Source organism: Myxocyprinus asiaticus, chromosome 12, assembly GCF_019703515.2.
Source record: "Myxocyprinus asiaticus isolate MX2 ecotype Aquarium Trade chromosome 12, UBuf_Myxa_2, whole genome shotgun sequence".
In the NCBI taxonomy this organism is placed as follows: domain Eukaryota; kingdom Metazoa; phylum Chordata; class Actinopteri; order Cypriniformes; family Catostomidae; genus Myxocyprinus; species Myxocyprinus asiaticus.
In genome coordinates this window covers 24,368,777-24,374,956 of record NC_059355.1, presented here as the reverse complement: position 1 = coordinate 24,374,956, position 6,180 = coordinate 24,368,777, and positions in this window count along the sequence as shown.

Below are 6,180 nucleotides of genomic sequence, written 5' to 3'. Positions count from 1 at the left end.
GTAGTGCGGTCTTAACAGAGAGCATGCAGAGTCCAAAGGCTCAAATGGGGGCCCTGCAAGAGCTTTTAGGACTAAAGTTAAGTCCCAAGTCGGGACTGAAGCTGGCCGAGGTGGATTTAATCGCCTTGCTCCCTTAAGGAACTTTATGATTAAATCATGCTTACCTATAGAGGTGCCGGCTTCATGTGTGTGATATGCAGATATAGTTGCCACATACACTTTCAGCGTTGATGGGGTGAGTCCTGCATCTAATTGCTCTTGAAGAAATATTAGAATTTCATGTATGTGGCAGTTTACTGGGTTCTTGCTATGTAAGAGACACCAATCAGTGAACAACTTCCATTTTAACGCATAGAGGCGTCTCGTGGACGGTGCTCTGGCCTGTAAAATGGTGTTCATGACTGAACGCATCAGTTCTGGTGCGTGTAGGGTGCCCAGTTCAGGGGCCACACATGCAGGTTCCACAGCTGGGGCTGGGGATGCCAGATTGTGCCTTGCGTCTGAGAGAGGAGATCCCTCCTCAGCAGTAATGCCCGTGGCGAGCTGTACAGCATCTCTATCATTTCCAGAAACCATGGATGGTTGGGCCATTTCGGTGCAACTAATAGAACCGTTTCCTTGTCCTCTCGGACTTTGCATATGACAGAGTGAATCAGGCATACTGGGGGAAATGTATATGTTGGGCCTCATGTATTCAGATAGAAGACAAAGGCAGGCCTAACACAGTCATAAAAACCTAACTCAAGCCCCCACATTCCAAGTCGTAAATTATACTGATAAAAATCGCGCCAAAATCAAACAAAGGGAGTCCAAAACAGACTACAAATCCCATGAAGCCTTGCTCACTAAAGGATCGAACTCTCAACTCCTATTGGATGAGGCACACAACAGAACGCACCTCAAACCATGACATCATCAGGAGTTGAAATACCTCTGAAATGCTTCTGGGATTTGCTTCCAGCAACTTTGTTTGCAGTGTGTAGACGCAGCTCATTGCTGCTCTCAGGTGCAACCTCGTGGCACAAGGAAGTAACGTCTGACTTGAAACTGTGGCCATACAATCTCCATCTCGCTGGATGAGTTGAGATTACTCTGTGTTCAACCGAACACTCTAACGGATCCGAAGGAGACCGCCGAGCAATCCGCAACTTCATCCGTTTGCCTGCAGAAGTGAAGAGATTAAAGATTTCTCTTCCATCTTCAATCAAGTCAACATTTCTGAGTTCTCCGCCAGCCCGCTGAGAATCAACAGCCGTGCCCGCCAACAGAGCGAGGAAACGGCCTCCCGTCATCACACGAGCCTCAAGGAACCGGGTCGGAATTAAAGGACGGATGAACACACATTCTGTCCTCATGCGATTCAAGTAAGAGGTTTACGTCTGGGCAGAGATAGAATATTATAGTGTGTTATTCTTGTGTTTCAAGGTTTTTGCTTGTACAGTTTACGGACCACCATGTCCACTCATTATTAATACTCAGGGTATTAATTATCATGAATTTGTTTTGCTGTATTGTGGTCCACCCAAACTGGACTGTTGTGCATTTTGCCATCGCGGGTGAAACCGGCAAACTGAGTTATCCATTAAAGAGTCAAAGAACGCAGGACTTTTACGAGCCGTCCACCACGTCTCTGAGCGATAAACTAACAGCTGCTTTCTCTCCCACGATCGCGAAATCGGCTTTAGGGCCGTCACTTAATTTTCTCTCTCTCTCTCTCGTACTAACCACACACACACACACACACACACACACACACACACACACCTTATGTGTTATAGGATTATTTTTATTTCCATATCTAATCATATCACTGTTTAGTGTGTAGTTGTAAGTCGGAAGTTTATTGATTGCATTGTATTAATTATTAATTGATATTACTGCATAAATAAACTTTGTTTATATTACAAAGAGAAGTGTTTTGGTTTGTGTTGCATATGCCTGTGTCATGCTGACGGGATGTCAGTGCTCGGATTCAAGCCTTCATTCATTGTTTTTTTTCCCCGAAAATCGATATTCTTCCGATGTCGATTTTCCTAAGAAAACAATCTAATATCGAGACTGTTTTACTATCTGGTTATTAGTCCCTGATCCCAGGGTGGTGCCCCGTCAGTGTTAATCCTTATTAATATTCTATTGATTTTTGATAATTGATAATTATCTTTGATGATTGTTGAATTTGAATGATCAATAAGCTAGTGTTAATTTTAATTAATGTTTCATCGGTGTTAACAATTAACAATTATCTTTGATAATTGTTGATTTAAAGGATTAAAAAAGCTAATGTTGATTCTCATCAAAGTTCTATTGATTTTAATAATTAATAATTATCTTTGATAATTATTAATTATTGCTAATAACCAAACTTGCTCCTAAACGTAGCACACTTAATTTACTGGAGCCCCATGTGAGGTTTTAATGAGTTAGATTAAATTAATTAATTTAAATATGAATTAATAACTAACACTGATCTAAACAACCAGTAAAGCCCTACACATATTTGCGTATCGCCAGCCATTTGTGTGCCATTGCTTCCATTCCCAGCGGGGCTTGGGACTTCGAGTACCAGATGGGACAGTGGGAATTCTCCACTGGGGCAAACAGATTGATTTCCGCTTTGCTGAATGTAACACATTCAATGGAAAGGAGGAGGCAAGAACCGGCTTAACAATATAAATAATAGTTTCATAATGAACTTAACCAAAAAGACACAAACATAAACAGGTGTCGGACAGCTGTCCGTAACTCTCTCTCTGTCGCACTGCCATCTCCGGACGGCTTTAACCCTCTCAGGCTTAATCAGCCTTATTAGGGGCCAGATGTGCGGAATCACGACCCGGCCCCGCCCTCTGCCCTGCCACATTCCTCCCTCATTCTCTCAGGCCGGAGAGCCCCCGGCATGATGTACATCCCCCCCCCTTTTCCCTGGGGGGAGGAGTGCCCTTCCGGCCCCGTCTGCCGGCAGGTCATCCCCGCCTTCCTGTATCTGGGAGGGGACAGGGGGAGGGAAACAAACAACAATAACAAAAAACCACGGTAGTTATACACCGTAACGGTGATTATACCAACTAAAACAAAACTAATATTTAAAAGAGAGGGAAAGGCCAACGTGGAGTGGCAGCGGGAGAGAGAGAAAAAAATTATAATTTACTCACGGGTTCTCCGATGTGCCATAGCATGGTCCTCGGCCACTCCTCCACCCTCTAGCGGATGACAGCCGTGCCTCCCTGGGTGGATCGGAGGCAGTCCTCCGGCCCCTGGCGGACGGAACGCCCGGCCGCGTTCCGGTGGACAGAAGGGGTCTCCCCCGCCCCTGGCAGCGGTCCTCCCGCTCCAGGCAGTCGGTTAGGAGCCCCTCCTCCCCTCGCGGTCGGCGGCCGTTCCTCTGCTCTCAGGTGGCCGGGCTCAGGTGGATGGTAGTGGCGAGGACTCTACTATGGCGCATCCCTCCTCCTTCCCAGGTTTTGGCTCCAGTGTAACAAGGTAAATGGAAAGAAGGAGGCGAGAACCGGCTTGATAATATAAATAAAGTTTTAATAATAAATTTAACCAAAAGCACAAACACACACAGGTGTCGGACAGCTGTCTGTAACTCTCTCTCTGTCGCACTGCCGTCTCTGGTCGGCATTATCCCTCTTGGGCTTAATCAGCCTTTTTAGGTGCCGGGTGTGCGGAATCACAACCTGGCCCCGCACTTCGCCCTGCCACACTGAATATTTCCCAAATCCTCAAAACAGTTTGTGGATGAAGTCTCCATTCGCCCGGCATCACCCCTTGGCGTGACAGTAGGTGCGCACCATAATTCAGGCGGCCTGGGACATATGACCCTCCCAGGGAGAGGAGATGATACTCACTCCATAGAAGGAGGCGATGCATCAGTCTCAACAGTGACAGTGAATGAATTCCACCTTGGCGGTTTGTATATGCCACAACTGTCATGTTGTCTGAGCGAACCAGGACATGACAGCTCGCTATTTCTGACTGAAAAGCCTTTTAGGCTAGAAATACAGACGATACCTCTAGGCAGTTGATGTGCCACGCCCTCCTCGCACCTGTCCAGGTGCCGAAAGTCAGGCGTCCATAGCACACTGCCCCCCAACCTGTGTTGGAAGCATCCGTGGTCACCACTTTCCGCCTGACAACTTGGGACTTCGAGTACCAGAGGGGACAGTGGGTATTCTCCACTGTGGCAAACAGATCGATTTCTGCTTTGCCGAATATTTTCCAAATCCTCAATACAGTTTGAGGATGAAGTCTCCTGAATTCCACCTTGGCGGTTTATATATGCCGTAACTGTCATGTTGTCTGAGTGAACCAGGACATGACAGTTTGCTATTTCTGACTGAAAAGCTTTAAGGCTAGAAATACAACCGATAGCTCTAGGCGCCTCATAACAACTTGCCCCAGCATGACACCTTGCTGGTAAAACGCAGGAGCTGTCCATTGTGCTAAAGCAGCTATACAGTGGCGGGATATAGTGATGCGCATGCGCCCTTGGTACCAAGCACGTCGTGGCACACACCGCTTCAGCCAGCACTGAAGAGGTCTCATGTGTAAGAGACCTAATGGATACTGCCACCATAAATCCCAACGCTCTCTGAAACAGCTTCAGTGGAAGTGTTCTCCCCAGTTTGAACTGAGACAGACACTGTAGAATGGCTGAAGCAGTATGTCTCTGTGCTGGCATAACAAAGCCACTGATTGCGCCAGTAACAGCCAATCGTCGAGGTAGTTCAAGATATGCACGTCGCTTAGTCTCAGAGGAGCGAGAACCGCATCAATGCACTTTGTGAATGTATGAGGAGCCAGAGAAAGTCCGAAGGGCAGGACTTTGAATTGATACACTGTTCCCTCAAACGAGAATCTCAAAAACATCCTGTGATGTCGTACAATTTGGATATGAAAGGATGCATCCTTCAGATCTATTGATGCAAACCAATCGTGTGGGCGTACATGCGATAAGATCTGTTTCTGAGTAATCATTTTGAACGGGCGCTTTATGAGTATGCGATTTAAATGTCTCAGTTCCAGGATTGGCTGAAGTCCGCCGTCTTTCTTTGGTACAAGAAAATAACAGCTGTAAAACCCTTTTTGTGCTTGACAGTTTGGAACAATCTCTATTGCGTTTTTCGCGATGAGATTGTGTATTTCGTCTCGTAACACTGGCGCATCTTTGGGTGAAACCCTGGAAGACAGAACGCCGTTGAAATGGGGTGGCCGGCATGCAAACTGGATAGTATAACCATGTTCAATCGTTTTTTTGCACCCATTCTGAAATACCTGTTAGGGCTTGCCGCATGTACGCATAATGGGACAGAGGGCAATCTGGTTTGCTCATTGTATGATATGATGCGACGTTCACTCTAGGGAAGCGATTGCGCATAATGTGTGTGCTTTGAAGAGGAAAAGGGCTCTTTTTTGAGAATGTGTGAGCATCTCATGCATTTGCAACAAATGCTGTATTCTTTTTTGCACTTATTGCATTTATTTGAGTGCAAGACACAGAAACAATATTTTGAACAATATTGTGAACAACAATATTCATTTCCCGGCAAACAGTAGTGGGGAGATGGGGAACAGTGTTTTGTGTCTCCAATCGAGCCTTTTCTGGAGCAGACCCGGAGGGAACCGCTTCAAAGGGTTGTGCCCATCAGGAGTGCTTTTGCTGCACGTGCTGATACGCAGATGCCGCTGAGGCAGCAGGTATGGGGCTTTTAGTTGGGCACTGGCTCAAAACAGAGCGAGGGCGAACCGGCTGTGATATACTCTGTGTAGGCATAAAGTGTCTCATAGCCTGTGACTGCTGCTGAGTCCTGACATAACACCCAGCAAACTTATTCACAGAGCCACCAAAGAGGCCGGATGGAGACACTGGAGCATCCAACAGAGTGGCTTTTTCCTTATCAATCATTTCTGTGAGGGTCAGCCATATATGTCGATCAGAGCTGCCAGGTTGCCCGTGGACTTGACTATGGCCTGGGCAGTGACTTTCATGCAGCGCTAAGTCTGTAGTGGTGTGGAGCTCTTTGAATGTCTCTGGATCAAAGCTGTGCTTGTCCATTTACCTGAGGAGCTTGGCTTGAAATACCTGGAGCACTGCCATTGTGTAGAGTAAGCTTTTCCCGATAGTGCGGATATTTGTTGAAACGGTTTGGAAGGATGTATGGGGCATGATTTCCACGG